The sequence below is a fragment of the Lacerta agilis genome, chromosome 4 (assembly GCF_009819535.1).
Source record: "Lacerta agilis isolate rLacAgi1 chromosome 4, rLacAgi1.pri, whole genome shotgun sequence".
NCBI classification, from domain to species: Eukaryota; Metazoa; Chordata; class Lepidosauria; order Squamata; family Lacertidae; genus Lacerta; species Lacerta agilis.
In genome coordinates, this window is record NC_046315.1 from 34213139 (window position 1) to 34233845 (window position 20707).

At 45.1% G+C, this 20707-nt stretch overlaps 1 pseudogene; it reads right to left on the reverse strand.

Moving 5' to 3' along the window:
• Window positions 1-20334: 20334 nt before the first annotated feature.
• Window positions 20335-20398, reverse strand: LOC117046162 (annotated as a pseudogene).
• Window positions 20399-20707: the final 309 nt, after the last annotated feature.

Genomic DNA, 20707 nt, shown 5'->3' on the forward strand with positions numbered 1-20707 from the left:
TCATGTGTGCCCTTTGGCAATGCTAGGCTTCTCGACTGACAAGTCATCAATGTCAGTTTGAAGCAAATGCAAAACTTAAGTGTGTATGGTATAAATCCTAAAGCCCCGCTTTTTGTCACGAACATCTTGGTGTACTCTGCACTGCAGAGTAAACATTTTCTTGGAATATATGCATTTTTTTCAACTGTAATCTACAGTGTAGATAATACAGAAATATTTGTCTTAAAGAAGAAGAAAAGTGTTCCTGAAAGCTTTTGCATTGGAGTAGTGCCAGGAAATATGTTACAATTGCAATGTGCATCTTGAGTCAATAACCTGGAAGCTAACTTGGAAAAGCATTTTACAACTTGCCTTATCTTTCCTATATGCCTACGAAAATCTGTTCAGCGTGAATAGACTTTACTGACTTCCAGCTGTCAGAGCCACAGACTTCCTTCTCAAGATAGAACTGCCAGGTGCATTGGTCAATATTATTTGTTTTATCAGCATTTACTCAGTGAACGGCTTCCAATTTGACCTAAGTCATGAGGCCAATGCCCTTGAAACTGGAACTAAACAGGGGGAATGAATACTGTTATTTTGTGAATTATTATTTTTTATTGTTTATTTGCAGTTTTATACCGCCCATTGAACAATAAATTCTCTGGGTGAGGTCTAAAATGCTTTACCCTTAAAATATAAAAAATACTGTATGAATGGCAGAGCTATCCAATCCTCTTTGCACCAGGCTGGTGTGTGTGCAGTGATGTAGCAACAGGGGGCGGGGGGGAGGTGTGCTCCCTGTGCCATGTCTTCGGGGGTGACAAGCATGCGGTTTGCTGGCGCCGGCACTCCAGCGCCATACGGACGGTGCCGGGATCCTCTGCTCGCGGCTATAGCTGCGAACAGAGGATCCTCTACATGCAGCTATAGCCGCAAGCAGAAAATCCTGTACAGCTCTGGAGCGGTGCCGCCGGCAACCCGCTACGTAGTGTGCATGTGCAGCGTCGCTACATGCATCGTACGTAATGACGCTGCGCATGCACGCTATGTAGTGGGTTGCCGGCGGCACCGCTCCAGAGCTGTACAGACGGGGCCAGGATTTTCTGCTCGCGGCTATAGCTGCATGTAGAGGATTTTCTGCTCGCGGCTATAGCTGCATGTAGAGGATCCTCTGTTCGCAGCTGCAGCCGCGAGCAGAGGATCCCGGCACCGTCCATGGATCCCAAGCTGGTCCTGCTTCTTTCACGTGATGATAATGGGTCCTGTTGCTTTACCAGTTCAGGCTGCCGCAGCCATATGCCTGTGCCCCTGACCCTGCAGTAGGGCTGCTGAAGAAGAAGAAGAGTTATTTTGGAGGTAGAAGAAGAATAAGAGGAGTTTGGATTTGATATCCCGCATTATCACTACCCTAAGGAGTCTCAAAGCGGCTAACAATCTCCTTTTCCCTTCCTCCCCCACAACAAACACTCTGTGAGGTGAGTGGGGCTGAGAGACTTCAGAGAAGTGTGACTAGCCCAAGGTCACCCAGCAGCTGCATGTGGAGGAGCGGAGACACGAACCCGGTTCCCCAGTCTACCACTCTTAACCACTACACCACACTGGTGATGACCTGTTGCCATATGTCCTCTTTTTCCAGGACACACCCTCTTTTTCATTGGTATGTAAAATGAGAGTCATCAAAGCGATCCATAGTTAAAAGCAGAAGTCGGCAAATGTGTCCTCTTTTTCCTCAAAATATGGCAACCCTACTAACAGTACGTGGGGAGGCAGGGAAGAGAGAGAGAGAGAGAGGAGAGAGAGAGAGAGAGAGAGAGAGAGAGAGTTAGGATTACTCCCTTTAAAAGTGTTAATAGAACATAATAATAAAAACCAGCAAAGAGAAAATGAAAGCACCCAATCACACTTAAGTAGCTGGAATATATCCAATAATATGTTTAGCTCTTACACTTCCCACTTAGAATACAATTCTATAAATATCAGGTCCAGATTAGGAATGATGGGCAAAATGCTCACTGGTTGTCCCACTCCTCTACTCGTAGGTCCTGGTGGGCTTATCTGCTTGTGGTGGCAGCAGCCTCAGTAGTGGACCCCTGAGTAGCACTGGGTGGGTGGGTCCAGCTACCATTTTAATTTCCCACAATGCCCTGGGGTGACATGCAGGGAGAATTGTGGGAGATTAAAATGGTGGCTAGAGGCAGGCAGGCAGGCAGTGCTGCTCGGAATGACGGGCTCATGGGAAATGAAAGCGGCCCAGGGCAGGTGTCAGCAGGGGTCTCTGCTGGGACACTGGCATCTCTACAGCTAACCAAGGGCGTTGGGTGCTGACACCACCTCTGAATCATATGCATGTTTATTCAGCATTAAAATCCCACTAAATTTTATGGACCTTGTTCCCATGTAAATATGCAGCCTCAGGCTGTGACCTAAAGCGTATTTAACTATTAGGTATTATGAAGAGGAGGCCACACAGCGGTACATAAACAACTGGCAACTTCATCTGACTGCAAGAGGCAGACAAAGAAAACCTCTGCAGCCAAAGTGGCTGCTGGCAACTCTTGAGCTTGAAACTAAAAGCCTAGTGCCCGAGAGGTGAACTCAAGCATTTCCTGGTATGGGGAGCCAGGGCAGCCAAGGCACTGCACTTAACCATGAAGCAAATCCATGTGAACTTCTGAGCAAATGTATTCAGAGCTGGCTGCTAAGCCCATTTATAATACACAACACGACTGCTTAGGACCAACTGCTGCTCAGTAAAATCATCCTCCCACAGAGCAAGACGCCTTCATCAGTGGCATGCTGTTCTGCAGATGGAAGGAGGGAAAGAGAGAAATAGCCTTCCCACATCAATCTGCCAGTAACCAATATTTAGCTCTTTTTCAAACATAGGGTCCCTTACGTGTCCTGCCCCCAAGCCTTAGGGATGGCAAGCCATCACTTGCAATAAAAGCATGTAAACATGATCTTTGGACAATCACAAAACCCACAGCTATTTACATCCAGCTGTCATCCAAGAAGCTCATAATCTCTCTTTGGGGGTATTATGCTCTTTTTTTGAACCTCAGATGATTATCTCAAAGGTACAGGAGCCATCCATGTGATCTTTGCTGGACAGGCAATGTTGTGTGGCATTACTCGTAATATTATCATTTTATTTGCAAGCTGTGAACTCTGAAAGTGTTTCCCATATATAAAAACACAAGAAGAGGTCTGATGGACCAGCATGAAGGGCCATTAACTCCAACATCATATTTTATGCTAGTGGTGGGAAGGCTTCAGGTTTATGGAACCTACTTTGTTTTCACTAAAACCCTGGGGTCTGCTCTTTCGACAGAATGAAGAATAGCTTTAATTCTTCTTTTATGAAGGAACAGGCTATATCTCTGAGCACATGCTCAACCCAGGATCAGACAAAAATCTGCTCCTGGTTCCCCCCCCCCTAATCTGGTGTGAGAGAAGTTTCCCCGTTGTTGCTAACTGGGAGTCCGAAACACTTGCGATTTACTTCAAATCACCCAGAAATCTACCAGCAGATCCCAACCCAAAGAAGAAAAACAAAATTGCAGAGAAATTGAATGAATTCTTTGGATCTGAAGAAGTAGGGCAAATTCCTGTACCCGAAAGAACTTTCTCAGGAAGAAATTCCGAGGAATTGGGGCAAACAGTAGTGACAAGATACAATGCTCTATTGCTCTAGGCCTTATTGGCTGTTCCCAATAAAGGATTTTCACTATCTGTTTCTTGAGATTGGTGTCAACACATTTGATTTCTTTTCCACTGGACTATTTTTGGTTTCTGTTCTTTACCGCTGCCCCTCAAAAAGCAGGGCCAGGGCCAGTAGCACCCACAAAAAGACACAAGATCTCCAAATTCCTAATATTATTGTTGTATTGCTTGGTTTACCAGATCTCCCAGCATTTTCAGAAGCAGCACCATTAGATCAGAACAAGCAGTGTTCATCTGAACTGACTGCTGGCCCAGGATTCAGGAAGGCTCTCCTCTAGGAAAGTGCAGAGGGTCTGGCAACCACTTTTAACAAGGGTGGTCTCAGGGAGCATTCTAAACCTCTTGCTAGCTGGATTTCTGTGTGTCTGTGTGCATTAAAATAAAGAGATGCATTTAGGATTAGGGGAAGCACTCCCCAACCGGCAGACAGTCATGCCAGTGAGTACAACTCAGGAGACTGCAATAGTCCATGGCTGAAAGATACATCCTTTCCCTCCTACTCCTAGGTAAACAACAGCCCTGTTTGGATTAGAAATACCATGAGGTTTCCCCTAAACTATTTCCAGCTATAATCCCACTCTTGTGACTTCGTTCTATACCGCAGAGTGATCCTTTGTGTGAGTCAAACTTGTAGAGCCTTTGGCAAATGCTAAATTGTTTACCATCTTTGTACATAGCAAGCCATGGATGTGGGCAGGGAGACCAGACACAAGAAATTTGCAGTTGTGGGGGGATAAGGGTTGGAAGAACTCAAAGGCAGTGAGATTCCCAATTATAAGTATTAACTTTGCCTTCGCGTCTCCAGTTCCTTCTCTCTCTCCCTCCCTCCCCATCTACTTTGCCTCACTAGTTACTTTGTTGTCTCCCTGACACAAGCAAACTGTCTATCATTAGATTTTGAGGTTTTGTATATGTCACTTTGTAAACTGCTATGTATACTAATGATGGTATATATTAAAATGCAAAGGACGGAGAAATTTCTCAAGAATATGACATTCTTCCAAAGCAATATATTCATATGAGGGGTAGAAGAGTGCAAGAAAGATTTGTTTCACATCCACACCCTATGTTTTAAAGCACTCTTATATCACTTTAACAGTCAGTTTCCCTCAGAATCGTGGGAACTGTAGTTTGCTAAGGATGCTAAGAGTTCACAGGAGTACAGTTCCAGTACAGTGGTACCCTCAGGTTACAGACGCTTCAGGTTACAGACGCTTCAGGTTACAGACGCTTCAGGTTACATACTCCGCTAACCCAGAAATAATGCTTCAGGTTAAGAACTTTGCTTCAGGATAAGAACAGAAACTCGTGATCTGGTGGCGCAGCGGCAGCGGGAGGCCCTAGCTAAAGTGGTGCTTCAGGTTAAGAACAGTTTCAGGTTAAGAACGGACCTCCAGAATGAATAAGTATGTACCCGAGGTACCACTGTACCCTTAACAAACTACATATTCCAGGATTCTTTGGGTGAGAGAGGGGAGAGCTATGACTGTTAAAGTGTTACTAGGGTGCTTATATATGGTTAGCTACACATTTATAGATCATATTAATATCAAGGCACACACAAATGAAAAGCTAGTTGGCTTTGGAAACAACACTTGTACTATTACCAAAAAAAGAGAGGGTGTGTGTGTATTATAAGTACTACTATCACACTATAGAATGAAAAACTACTGTGCCATAAACCACATTTTAGCTAGGAAGCCAGTGGAGTCATGATTTATTCTGTGCTTGATTTCCCTCCCCTTATTAATGCTGTCTCTGAATTTTTCTTTTCTTTTAATGCTGTCCCTGAATTGCAATGACATTGAATATTTCCCGAGGACAGCATGCAAATGCTCATGACTTCAGGATTCATTTCCTCCACTGTTAATATTTAGCAGCTGACATGACTTTTCTGGTTCAAGATAACTTGCTGAAACATTTCAGGGACTGATTTTATTCCGTTCCATGCTGTTTGGAAAATGCCTTTCTGCCCTGGCATCTGTCCTGGGATGTAGTGATAATGACAGAGTAAAATGATTTCAGCACAGCTAAAACTGGCATGACCTGGATTTGCAAAAGGGGGGAAATGTTTCAGCACCCCAAAGTTTTCTTTCCTTTATAAATTAGCGGCTTTGTCAGTGAACCAAGCTGCTACCCATGAATAAATATCAGCTACCGAAAAATAGGGCTGTTTTTTTTCTCCTTTTGCTTGTGTGTGTGCATATTCACACACCTTGACTCTAATGTTACCCAGAGTGGGCATGGCAGACGGGTCCTCTCCTTTTCTGTCTGAATTAGCTTCCAGTCAGTTCAGTACCATTCCAAAGTGCTGGCTTGATTTTCATAGCTTTCAGGCATCTTTGCTGTCTAACACGCTAATACAAACATACCCTGAACTCAAGTAAGTCTCGTTTATGGCAGCAAAGGAATAGAGTGAGGAACTGTCTCTTCTGTTTCCTTGCTCTGACTTTCTCCCATTACAGCCTGGGAAAGGCCATAGTTCAATCCCCAGTATCTCCACAGGTAGGACTGGGAGACAACCTTGGTCTGATTCAGTAGAAAGCATCTTCCCATCAGCAGCGGAGCATATGGCTGTGCTGCCCAGGGCGGGCATGCTCCCGAGGGGTGCGGGGCGCAGAGGGTGCCCTCCCACGTGCCACAGTTCAGGGTAGGAGAGAGGTGGGGAATCTGCTGCTCACATCTCATCCTGCTCTCCACAGCCGGGTCAGACATGACCTGGCAATGGAGCTGCTGTGGCCGGGGTGCGCCTCGCCATGGCTGAGGAGGGCTGCTCTCTGCCGCCGGGTGAGAAGAGCTGCTGCATCAGGCGCAAGGTGTGCCACCCACTCGCCGGCCATTTTGTCACCCCCCTCAGTCATGACACACGGGGTGGACCGCACCTACCACACCCACTTCCTACACCTCTGCTTCCCATGTACCTGTTTAGGAGACCAGCTGAATGTGATTAAATCTATCTGGAAGTTCCCACCTGGAAGAAATGTGTCAATGGTACCTTGTGAGTGTTCTGTAGTCTGGACTATAAAGTCACAACTACCAGCAGAGTGGGTTGTTTGCTGTCATGAGCATAGGGGAGATGGCTCCCATTTTTCTTCCTCTGTATGATCTGTATGCTGAGACATTGGGAAGATTGGGAGGGAAGCTGGTGGCTCTCAGTATCCTGTCATTGTGAATCAGTGTGTGACTGGTTCTTCTCTTGACTTCTGCTAGCTCTTGGGTCACCACAATTCAAGGAGGAACAGTACATAAAAAAACAAAAAAACCGATTCTCTGTTGGTGACAAAAAGTTGGTTTGAAGGAGCAACTTACTTTTAGCCTAAATGAAACAAACTGGGATACATCATCTGCTGGCAGTGTTATATACTTTAAAAGGCTGTCAGAAAGAAGAGGGAAAGTGATTGTTCCACCAGATCAACTAAGCCTAGGACAAGAATTGTGGATTTAAATTACAGGAGAGCAGATTGCTGGCTTGAGAATGCCTTTATGAAACCCCCCTTTCTTAGGGATTTCTTAGAAAGATTGAACAGGAGGCATTGAGTAGTGTTAGAAACTTTAGATGTCTAATAGTCTTAGGGTCCTTTTCTTTAGCACAGGATTCAGGCTCTTTCAACTGTGATTCTGGAGAACTGTACACATGGAGGTGCTAAGCTTCTAGGGTTAAATTATATTGCCATTAAGAATGCTTGAGAAATTAGATTGCTTTGAATTCTGATGCAGACTGACCTGATCTGGGCTTCTTAGGTGAATGTGTACATTGGAACATAATTATATTTCAGATTTCACACCTCTCAGCTCAAAACAAGGTACCAAAATGCATTAAAATGCATATTTTAAGAATATACTTTAGAAATGTGTATTACAAATAAGTATGTAATAATGTACTTTGGTATAAAATATCAAAATACGTAAACCTGTTGTTTTGTGGATTTTGCTAAACAATACTTGCAGATGAATGCAATGCAGCAGATTTATGATTGAACACATGCTAAATGGACACCGGCCAGAAATAGACTGATCTATCCAACCTTAATTAACATCAGTATTTGTGGAAGACCAGAGTTTATTCAAAAGAGTTTCTGAGGAGCAAAATCATCAATTACCTCTTCTCTCAGTTCAACATAGTCCTTCATATAACTCAGGAATAAGACAGTGATATTAAAAGCAATTTAGACAGGTGATGACTCCTGTTTTCCCTTAGTGCACTGTTTGAAAAGGAAGGTAAGAGATTTGATTAAAACACTGCAGCTGTGAAAAGCTGAAACATAAGAAATTGCAAGGAAACTGAAATCACAAGAAAGGGGGAAATGAATGGGAGGCTTACGAAAGAAGGAAAAGACTAGCAAAAAGGGGAAGGAGAGGGACTGAAACCATTTTTAATAGGAAAAAAAATCTTCCTAGGCAAGACAAATGTCAAATGTTAAATCCCCATATAAATGTCTTAGGAAATGGATATTGATCATCATGTATGAGATAGGCAAGGGCCATTAATCAAAGAACAAATGAAAGAAGTGTTTTTCAGTCCTCTAAACGCAAAATAGATCTGTATTGCTCTTCACTTGCTTTCTGGGCCATTTACACATAAGGGATCAAAGTAAAACTGTTTCCGTCTTACATCTCCTACTCACCACTCTCTTCTTTGTGCCCACTATTTAGATGCATGATGAAAGATTTTGAAAAAATAATAACCATTAAGAAACTAGCTGCTTCCTCTCTGAACCAATAGTGATCTTTTCCTTGAGTAGAGCTGTCTGAGTCCTCTTCCCTTTCCTTTAATGCTGTTAGACATACACCACTGGTGCCCCAAGCATGATATAATGGAAAAGGAACAAGGAATCAGACTCCCCCCTCCCTCAACCTACCCGTTTTTACTTATCTCCATATTTCTGAGCTGCACCAGCTGCCTGGCACATTTTTTTTCCAGCTGGAAACCACCAGACTGTCTGACATTCATTGGATTTGGCAGATTAATAGAGGCAGATGCTCTGGACATGTTGGACACTCATTCCTTTTGTTTCATTTCCTTTAATGTTACAGAACATGGGTAAGTGAGACAATGAATATTTTATTCATATACCTTTAAGGGCATTCCTATCAGCCTACAGCGATAGCTTTCAAAGAGTGAGGTACATCTCCTGGGACCCTGTAGGTCAGGGTTGGGGAACCTGGGCCCTCAAGATGTGTTGGTCTGCAGCTCCCATTAGCCACAACCAGAACGCAAATACTCAAGGATTATCGGAGTTGTAGAGCAGGATCTGAAGGTCCGCATCCCTGATCTAGACAAATGCTAGAAGGATGGGAGCTTCTTGACACACATATCTATATCAAAAATCCTGGGGAAAGAAGAGTATTTGCCTGGTGCCTTAAAAAATAGATAAAGGAGGAGCCAGGCATGCCTTTGGGAAGAGCATTCTAAGGTAAAGGACCCCTGGAAGGTTAAGTCCAGTCAAAGGTGACTATGGAGTTGCGGCGCTCATCTTGCTTTCAGGCTGAGGGAATTGGCGTTTGTTCCAGGTCATGTGGCCAGCATGACTAAATTGTTTCTGGTGCAATGGGACACCATGACAGAAATCAGAGTGCACAGAAACACTGTTTACCTTCCACCGCAGCAGTACCAATTTATCCACGTGCACTGGTCTGCTTTTGAACTACAAGGTTGGCAGGAGCTGCGACAGAGCACCAGGAGCGGGGATTCGAATCACCGACCTTCTGATTGGCAAGCCCAAGAGGCTCAGTAGTTTAGACCACAGTGCTACCGCGTCCCATAAGAGCATTCTACAGGCAAATAATTCTACTAGCATTTTCTTAAGGCACACAGGTGGCTTAAACTCAGGTAGTGGAGAGACAGCTGGGTGCAAATCAAGGTAATGGTTACCTCTTTTCCCCCATAGTGGTAGCAACATAAATTATGGAATAACAATCCTACACAGTCCTAAGTAAAGGTGACTCACTGAATTTCTAATATGCTACATTCTTTTTACTGAATTGTGTTTGAGCATAGAACAAGAAATGTCGTGTAGCAGGAAATGTTCAAAAGTTAGTAAGAATGAAGTCACTGTATGTGGATATTAGCTTGGACTAACCAACATAGTTTAAGCAGCAAAATATGTCTAAGTTTTTCCAGGCAAGTTGATGATCTCTGGAAGCATGAACAATATGTCTCATATTATACACAGGGAAGATGTAGGATGATGTCTCTGATCTCAATTGCTGAAGCAATAGAGCCTCTAAGACTGTCACCCCACACATATTGAGTGGTATACCCAGGTCAGCGAGGCTCATTTGCCTCTGACTGGCACCACAGATAAGCCACTTGATGAATAAGAGTTTCTGATTCAGGGCCAGAGGTATACTTCTTGAACCAGTCGTTCAGTCGTGTCCGACTCTTCGTGACCCAATGGACCAGAGCACGCCAGGCACTCCTGTCTTCCACTGCCTCCCGCAGTTTGGTCAGACTCATGTTGGTAGCTTCGAGAACACTGCAACCATCTCGTCCTCTGTCGTCCCCTTCTTCTTGTGCCCTCCATCTTTCCCAACACCAGGGTCTTTTCCAGGCAGAGCCATCTTAAGGGGATCTGCCGCCCTGGCGCGGCTATCCCTCCGGCGCCCCGCCATGCCGCCTCTCCGCCGCCTCCCTCCCGCGCTTGCCGCCCCTTGGGAGGGGGTGGGCGAGCGGGGGGTGAGGGGCGTGGCGCTGGAGCGGCGCGGGGCTCTGCGCGCCCTTCCAGCGCTTCCGGGATGGGAGGCGAGGGCGGCCGGCTCGCGCTCCGCGCGCAGCTGGACGGCGGGCGCTGGGCAGCTCGCGCTGCATTGGGGGGCGGCCGGCTGCGCGCGGGACCGCGAGCCGGCCGCCCTCGCCTCCCAGAGCCCCAGCTGGAGTGCTGGAAGGTCGCGCAAAGCCCCGCGCCGCTCCAGCGCTCCAGCTGGGGCTCTGGGAGGCGAGGGCGGGCGGCTTACAGCCCGCCCGCCGGCGCGCGAGTGCCCGCCTGCCCGTGGGGGCGGGGGCGGGTTGGGGAGGAGGAGCCGGTATGCCGGCGGGCTCGCGGGGCGCCCCTGGGGCGCCCAGCGCCCTGGCGCCCCGCGCCACCGGCTTCTATGGATGAGACGGCTCTGTTTCCAGGGAGTCTTTCTTCTCATGAGGTGGTCAAAGTACTGGAGCCTCAGCTTCAGGATCTGTCCTTCCAGTGAGCACTTAGGGGAGATTTCCTTAAGAATGGATAGGTTTCATCTTTTTGCAGTCCATGGGACTCTCAAGAGTCTCCTCCAGCACCATAATTCAAAAGCATCAATTCTTCAGTGATCAGTCTTCTTATGGTCCAGCTGTCACTTCCATACATTACTACTGGGAAAACCATAGCTTTAACTATATGGACCTTTGTCGGCAAGGTGATGTCTGCTTTTTAAGATGCTGGTTTGTCATTGCTTTCCTCCCAAGAAGCAGGAGTCTTTTAATTTCGTGACTGCTGTCACCATCTGCAGTGATCATGGAGCCCAAGAAAGTGAAATCTCTCACTGCCTCCATTTCTTCCCCTTCTATTTGCCAGGAGGTGATGGGACCAGTGGCCATGGTCTTAGTTTTCTTGATGTTGAGCTTCAGACCATATTTTGCACTCTCCTCTTTCACCTCATTAAAAGGTTCTTTAATTGCTCCTCACTTTCTGCCATCAAGGTTCTGTCATCAGCATATCTGAGGTTGTTGATATTTCTTCCAGCAATCCTAATTCCGGTTTGGGATTCATCCAGTCCAACCTTTCGCATGATGAATTCTGCATATACCGGTAAGTTAAATAAGCCCGGAGACAATATACAGCCTTGTCGTACTCCTTTCCCAATTTTGAACCAATCAGTTGTTCCATATCCAGTTCTAACTGTAGTTTCTTGTCCCACATAGAGATTTCTCAGGAGACAGATGAGGTGATCAAGCACTCCCATTTCTTTAAGAACTTGTCATAGTTTGTTGTGGTCAACAGAGTCAAAAGCTTTTGTGTAGTCAATGAAGGAGAAGTAGATGTTTTTTTCTGGAACTCTCTAGCTAGCCTTCTCCATAATCCATGGCTGTACAGCAATTCTATGTGGGAAATCAAACATTCCAGAGGAATGGCATAGTTGGATTAACATAGGTGTATTAAGGAATTAAGACATGCATAAACTCACTATGTAGCTTTTGACAAGGCATTATCTTTCAGCCTCAGTCTCCATCTTCAATATTGGTATAATAATTCTGAATTATCTTACTGAAATTACTGCAGAGATAACGTACATGAAGTACTCTGAATACTTAAACAAATGTTGTCTATTACTAATATGAAAAACACCCTTCTTACAAAGTGAAGCAGGCTAGAGAACTTAGAATTTGAAGGCAGCCCTGTTTCAGGAAGTTTTTAATGCTATATTGTGTTTTTAATATTCGGTTGGAAGCCTCCCAGAGTGGCTGGGGAAACCCAGCCAGATGGCGGGGTATAAATTATAAATTATAATATTTTATGTCAGCTGCCCTGAGCCCAGTTTTGGCTGGGTGGGTGGTGGGTGGGATAGAAATAAAAGTTATTTATTTGTTAGGAATACTTAAGCTTAATTCTCCATTCTGCATTACAGGCTCTCTCTCCTATTGATAATGAAGCTCTCCTGTAAACAACTAAGAGTAATTTACTATTGATTGAAATTATCTTTAAAGCCTCCCTATTGTTCCACCTGTCTCTCCCAAGTTAAGAACCTAATTCGGAGCTTTATTTTTGATTCTTCAAAGCAGCCAACCTTATTACCCTTCTTACATCAACGTTTATCAAAGACTTCAACTTGTTTTCAAACCTTTCATCAGTATCTCCATGGATAAGCTGCTTCTTCCTGCCCTTTGATGTGTTTTTCCCCCCTCAAAGGCAATCTTCCAGAAAGCAATTAATTTTTCTATTCAATTGCTTGTCTAATGTTCAGTTTACCCTGCCTTGCTATGTGCACAACTATCATATATGTGTGGTAGTTCTTGAACTCACATACCCTTCTCCACTATGCCTAGAACCTCTTGTACAGGAATCTTCATTGTGTAGGGCCAGGTAAAAGGTAAAGGACCCCTGGACGGTTAAGTCCAGTCAAAGGCGACTATGGGGTTGTGGTGCTCATCTTGCTTTCAGGCTGAGGGAGCTGGTGTGCTTTCAAACTGCTAGGTTGGCAGGAGCTGGGACAGAGCACCGGGAGTTCACTCCGTTGCAGGGATTTGAACCACTGGCCTTCCGATCGGCAAGCCCAAGAGGCTCAGTGGTTTAGACCACAGCGCCACCTGGTCCCATGTAGGGCCAGGTACAGCCCACAACACATTTTGAATCCAGTCCATAGCCTCTCTTTCTTGGTTCTTGCCTTCCATGCCACACTTGGGAAGGGTGGAGGGAATGCTTCATTCAACCCAAGACCCTTGTGTCTAAACAATTAGGCCTTACTCATGTGGCCATTCTACCACCTTTTACAGCTCAAGTTACCATCTCCATGCCTGGACAGATTGTTAGTGGGTTTTAAGGGCCTGTCTATCCCTCAGCTCAAGGTGGATTGTGATGTGATATATTCCAGAACCTACAGGGTTAAACTGTTAAACTGCTCTGGTCACATGACGTGCTGCAATCTGGGTGTGCCTATAAAAGGGTTTCTGTTGCTTCCTGGAGTTTGGGAGTTTGGGGCGTGGTTTTTTTCCTCTCTGTTATGTTCTTCAGTACTGGGGGCAAGCATGCCTTCCCAGGAGTTGTATTTCTTCTGTAAATAAACGCTTTAACAAAGATAAGAAAGAAGACGGCTGCAGAGAGCTTTATTAAGGATGCCTTACACAACAGACCTGCTTCTTGCTGCGTGAGTAGAGTCTCTGCTAACAGCCCAGGGAACTGGGGGGAAAGCAAAGTGGCACAGCAGGAGCGTGCTGGACTTTTTGCCAGTTTAAAGTGGACTACCCAGTTTACTGGACAGGTTATGGCTCCAGCAAATTATGGACAGCCTAGCCGTTAAGGACACTTTATGGGTCATGGCTTGTCACAAACCCCAGGCCATGGAAGTTTTGCTTGGTCTGGTCTGCGTCTCGAAGGCAGTTGAAAGCAGAGTTTGTGTAAGGGCTGGCGTTCGGCTTCGCATGCAGAGAGGAGTTGCTGATAAGCCCGAGCTCTGTCGTCGCGGCAACTAGCTGTGGAATGCAGTGTACTCTGCCAAGTTTGTGGAGGCAGAGGGGTCAGCTTGAGAAGCCTGCTTTTGCTGTTTCTTAAGGCAAAAATAGCAGTTTGAACTCACTGGCTGAAGAGGAGACTGGAGGCATCTTCGGACAGGGAGGAAAGCTACTGAAAGCAAGTAAGTGAGCTGCACCCCCAGGGAAGATGGCCGAGCAGAATGAGTTTTCCTCTGTCCCTTTTGAACGCTTAAATGGACATAATTATGAGGAATGGTCTCAACGCTGCCAGGCTTGGTTAATTGGCAAAGGGCTTTGGCAAAATACGCTGAATTTACCTATTCAGGCCACTGCAGGTGCTTCAGAGGCTGTTTTGCGTAAGGAACAGAAGGCTTTTTCAGCATTGATTCTAAGTATAGATGGGCCTCAACTTCCTCACATACAGGGCCTGACACACACACACGATGTGTGGAACGCTTTGCAACGCGTTCATCACAGAGTTACTTCAGGGGCCAAAATTCATGCTATGAGGAACTTGTTTGATTTAAAACTTAAACCGGGACATAATATCCAGGACCATATAGCACAGATGCTTGCTGTATTTAACAGGCTCAGGTTGTTGGGTATAAAGTTTGATGAAGACGTTAAAGTGTATATTTTGTTGAGCTCATTAGATGCAAGCTATTCAAATCTGTGCCTGACTTTGGAGTCCATGTCTGCTACTGATTTGACGCTCAACTATGTCTCTGGTCGATTAGCAGATGAGGAAGCCAAAAGGCAGAGACAGGGAAGCCGATGCCCAAGAGAGGGGAGTTGTGCAAGGAGCAGAGGAGCAGAGAGGCTAGAAGGTTCTGTAAAGGCTTTTGCTGCAAACAGGCGCTGTTACAGGTGTGGCTCCACCCAACATTTAAAGAGAGACTGTCCCCAGACTGGGAAGGGCGTCGCCCAGGACGAAGAGACAAGGAGCAAAGCAAGCACCAACGCGTGGAAGGAAAGGCCGAGATTTTCGTGGAGGCCGGGGACGAGGCAGCTATGATAAAAGTTCTCACTTCTTAGCTGCCGTGGCAACCGTGAAGGAAATGCCGAGTCGACGCTGGATCATAGACAGTGGGGCGAGTCACCATTTACTGCCCCCTAGTGTCCAACTGGGGAACTGCAAGGAACTTACTGAAGGAAAACTTGTCTCTATGGCTGATGGCACTCAAAGACAGTTACAAAAATTTGGCTCTGTGTATTTGAGCTGTTTGAATACTAATCTTGAATGTTTTGTTTTGCAGGGCATGAAAAGCTGTTTATTATCTGTTTCTGCTTTGCTTAAAGATGGGTTTAAAGTCTGTTTTGAAAATGATGTATGTACAATTTCCAAAGGAGGTAGCAGCTTGTTAATGTTCAGAGTCAGGATGGGTTGTTTACCCTGGAAGAGTCTATGGGAGCACAGGTAAAGTGTGCGAATGTACCCACGCACAATATGTGTGCGCATCTTTGGCACAGGAGGATGGCACACTGCAACTGGGGCTATGTCAGAAAGTTGCATTTGTGTGCTGATGGGTGCAACATGAAATCATGCTCAAAGTTCTTAGATTGTCGCGCATGTAAGAGAGCTAAAGTGAAGACTTGTAGTTATCCCAGATCTGACAGGGTAACTACAGCCTTTCGAATTAATTCATACAGATTTATGTGGACCTATGCCCACTGCCAGTTTGGGCGGTGCCAGGTATGCTCTTTCTCTTACAGATGACCACACCCGGATGGGGTGGATTTATCTTCTAAAAGAGAAGAGTGAGGCTGCCAATACAATTAAGGAGTGGATTGTTGCTGTGGAACGGCAGTTCCCACACAAAGTAAAGTGTCTGCAATCGTGGCGGGGAATTTACGGGTTCTGTGTTAAAGAATTTTTTCCGCAGGAAAGGCATACGCCACAGGTTAACTTGCGCTTTTTCTCCTCAAGAAAATGGGGTGGCTGAAAGGCGAAATCGCACCCTTCAGGAGGCTGCGGAAGCCATGCTGTTTGATGCACAGCTTCCACCAAGGTTTTGGGGGGAGGCGTGGAGAACTGCCAATTTCACTTTGAACAGGACATATAATTCTACTGTGGGGACACACCCTATTTCTCTTGTATGGAAAGAAGCCTAAGGTAGATTTTTTCGTGTGTTTGGGTGTGAAGCTTGGGTTCTGATCCCTAGAGCTCAACGCAGAAAAGGTGATCCTCGATCCCGAAAAATGATCTTTTGTGGCTATGAGCTAGAGACGAAGGGGTGGAGATTTGTCTATCCTGAGGGCAATCAATCTAGAGTTGTGATTAGCAGAAGTGCTGAGTTTTGCGAGCAAGGTGGATGGACACGTGTTCATGCCAATCCTGATGTTCTCTCAGAGAGTCTAGATGACTCTGCTGATAAAGATGTTCAGGAGCCAGCACCAGCACCTGCTGGAGCACCAGCTCAAGGACAAGGGACATCTCCAAGGCCAGTAAAAAGAGAACCAGGAGTATGCCCCACATCTCCTGTAGTTAGTCCAGAAAGACAAAGAAAGCAAAGTAAGTCACTAGGGGCTCTCCTGATGACAGGGACGTGCAGATTGGTCCCAACACATCAGAGTCAGAGGGGGCATCTGACCAAGTGGTAAGGCGTTCTGAACGCACCACAAAAGGAAAACCCCCAGAAAAGTACACAGCAACTAGTGTTTGGGCTTGCTTAGCTCAATGTGAGCCAGAAAGCTTCAGAGAGGTGTTACAATTGCCTGAGGAAGAGGCCGCTAAGTGGCATGAGGCAATGGTGAAGGAGCTTAACTCCATGAAATCGTTAGGAGTGTACTCCATCACAAAACTGCCGGAAGGAAACAGGCAGTGAGCAGTCGCTGGTGTACAGAATTAAGCCAACAACCACAGGAGAACCACAATACAAGGCAAGGCTTGTTGCGAGAGGCTTCTCGCAGAGAAAAGGTCTCCATTACACTGAGGTTTACGCCCAACCTCCAGGAGTGAAACCCTGAGAATGCTTTTAGCAGTAGCTGCTCAGGAAGGTTTTCAGGTGAATCACTTTGACATAGATGTAGCCTATCTAAACTCAGACCTGGAGGAGGAACTCTACATGTTGCCACCTCCAGGGTTTGAAGACAGTATGCCAGGTCAAGTGTGGCGACTGCACAAGTCCATATATGGACTAAGACAGTCTGCCCGAAACTGGAACTTGTGTCTGAATAATGCTCTGGAAGACATGGGTTACAAAAAGAGCCAAGCTGACAGCTGTCTGTATCTGAAAGGTTCCGGACAGCAACAAGAAATGGTGTTGGTCTTCGTTGATGACCTTCTCCATTCTGGAAAGACTAAAAAACAGGGGCAATTATTTGCCAAGAGGCTTGAAAAGTATTTCAAATTTAAAAGTCTAGGGCCAGTAAAGGTCTATCTAGGTGTACAGATAGATAGGACTGCAAACGGGAGCTTTATGCTCAGTCAAACGCCCAAAATTGAGCAAATACTTGAAAGGTTTGGAATGGCTGAATGCAAAGGCAGCAGAACTCCCATGGAGACAAACTATGTGAAAGACAGTCAATTCGGGGAAAGTTCCAATTTTGACAATCCCGAAGTTTTTCAATCTGTCCTGGGAAGTCTCCTATATATTCCCAGTGGAGCAGACCGGACATAGCGTTCGCGACAAATCTGCTCAGCAGAGAGGCTTCAAAGCCTAGCGTGGCTGCCTGGAAAGGAATCAAAAGAATTCTCAAATATTTGCAGGCCACTAAAAATGTTTGTTTAAATTGCCAGCTGAGGGTGAGACAAAACTCACTTGCTGGGCTGATAGTGACTGGGCGAACTTAAAGGACAGAAAATCTGTGTCCGGACTGGTGGTAAAATTTGGAAAGTCTCTAGTTGGTGGAGGTCGCGAAAACAGGAGCTTATTGCACTTTCATCCACTGAAGCCGAGTTCAGTGCCCTTTCTGAGTGTGTAGGGAACTAGAGTACTACCAATGTTTGGTACGAGAAATCTATGTGGTTGTCATTTGCCTGTCACTGTTTGGGAGGATAATCAACCATTTTAAAACTGGCGGAAAATGGGCAATTTAAAGCAAGAACAAAACATTTGGACATCCGTTTCCAAAATGTTTGTCAAAGTGTCCAAACAGGTTTGATTAAATTACAATATTGCCCTAGTTCAGAAAACCTAGCTGATGGATTTACTAAACCCTTAAGCTTTCAGAAGCATGAAGAGTTCTGCAAGGGGTTGTGTTTATGTTTTGAATAAATGATTTTATTTATATTCAACCCAGAATACAGCACGAGAGGGGGTGGTGATATTCCAGAACCTACAGGGTTAAACTGTTAAACTGCTCTGGTCACATGACGTGCTGCAATCTGGGTGTGCCTATAAAAGGGTTTCTGTTGCTTCCTGGAGTTTGGGAGTTTGGGGCGTGGTTTTTTCCTCTCTGTTATGTTCTTCAGTACTGGGGGCAAGCATGCCTTCCCAGGAGTTGTATTTCTTCTGTAAATAAACGCTTTAACAAAGATAAGAAAGAAGACGGCTGCAGAGAGCTTTATTAAGGATGCCTTACACAACAGACCTGCTCTTGCTGCGTGAGTAGAGTCTCTGCTAACAGCCCAGGGAACTGGGGGGAAAGCAAAGTGGCACAGCAGGAGCGTGCTGGACTTTTTGCCAGTTTAAAGTGGACTACCCAGTTTACTGGACATGTGAACTCTTGTGACTCCTTTAACTCTACCTCATCCAAGAGGTGTTCTCAACTACCACTGTTCCATACCCTCCACTTCTTGAGTCTCAAAACTGGAATGTGAGTCTTCCTGCCTATGCTCCCACGCAAGATCACAGAGCCCCAAATGCGTGCTTTCTCAGGGATGTCTCATCCCCCCCCCGAAATTTGTGGGTACACATTCCATGCTTTCTCTTCCCTAATCCGGCAATTTCTTATGCTTTGAAGATCTGAAGGAGAGAGTTGCACTGATTGCAGATGCGATTATCGGTATTGCAAGAGGGCTGTTGCAGATTTTTTTTTAAGGGATAATGATTTAGCAAAATCAGAGTGCCTGCTGTTTGAATCTATCAATGTTACATTGCAAAAAGGCAGCATATTAAGAGCAATCAAGTTGATAGCTTTTATTGTATCTTTCTATAGTATCTGTAGCATAGCAATATTTCCCCCTTTTATTGATTCTAATCATCTGACAATGGCACAAAATTACACCAACAGAGAATTTTAACATAATATATTGATATACACATGATTCAGGCTCTCATTAGCACAATGACATTCCTTTTTTCATATTTGGTTTAATTTCAGTTGCTGTGAAATATTATTAGCACAGGTATGTCCTTGTTTTCAAACAAAGGGATTTGTTCCTTTGGTGTGCCTTGTTGTTGTTGTTGTTGTTTAGTCATTTAGTCGTGTCTGACTCTTCGTGACCCCATGGACTAGAGCACGCCTTGTTGATAGATGGGTCCATTTCATTATTTGTACCAAAGTCACTCAATAAGTTCACTAGAGAGAGCGAAAGGCACTCCTGAGGACTAATTGTAGCCTATGTAAGCTAAAATAAGAAGAAGAAGAAGAAGAAGAAGAAGAAGAAGAAGAAGAAGTTTGGATTTGATATCCCGCTTTTCATTACCCAAAGGAGTCTCAAAGCGGCTACATTCTCCTTTCCCTTCCTCCCCCACAACAAACACTCTGTGAGTGGGGCTGAGAGACTTCAGAGAAGTGTGACTAGCCCAAGGTCACCCAGCAGCTGCATGTGGAGGAGCGGAGACACGAACCCGGTTCCCCAGATTACGAGTCTACCACTCTTAACCACTACAACACACTGGCTCTCACTGGAAAGAGACACTGGAAAGGGGAGGAAAAACCTGTTGGGCACACATAACAACATGCAGCACCAGATTTAGGGTGGTGTGGATGGTTCCCCTCCACAGGGAGCCAAGCTGAGGGGCGTTAAAATTGAGAAGAACCATAATTAAGAAGATCCCTTTGGAGACACCCAAAATTTGGCCTTGCATAGGGTGCCATATTATGAAAGATTACCAAAGTCTGCCCCTGACAACATGGATGGAGCCAGTGGCATGGGCTCACTGTGCTCTATTCATCTGTCAGCCATTCATGCAGCTAACATGTGAAGAGGGGTACCATTATGACCACATTTAAAGGCAGAAAAATGCATGTTTAGGTTATACTTAAAATACACTTGCCAAGTCAACTCCTGATGTCGTATTATTTATCCCATCTCCCCAAAAGCTGTTTTGTGTCAAGAGAGAGCAAGCTTGCTCTTGTATTCCTATTGACAATAAGACCCCGTCATTTCTATTCACGGTTCATTGTGCTCCCCATGAGATTTCTGAAATATAACACATCAATCAGAAACCATCTGCTAGCCCTTTAGTTTTTATTTATTTATTTATTTAAAAAAAGACTTGCAAGTCTGATAGGAATGCGCACCTTGAAAAGACTTGGAAGATATTCTGCTGTCTGTTCATTGCATTGCACTGCCCATATGCCATTCCGCACAGGGGCCATGCTAATCTTCTCTGTATCGTTCCAATTTTAGTATATGCTGCCGAAGCGAGCACGCCCATATGCCATTTCAATGGTTTCTTGAAGTAAATGTACACAGTGAGGGGTTAAATTTGCACAGATGCATACAAAAAGAGGGGGAAATTTATTTATATATAGCAATGAATTGTCAAGCTAAAGTTGACATAAAGGTATCTGATAAAAAATTGATCCTCGGTAGCAAACAGAAAGAGTCTTCAGTGTCAGGGATAAACTTCTTGACACTCACTATTCTGACAAAGACATTGTGGACTGTGTTGTCAACTTAATTAGTGTACTATTACTTGTTTGTGTGTCCCCATCTGCAAAATTTTATCTCTGAGG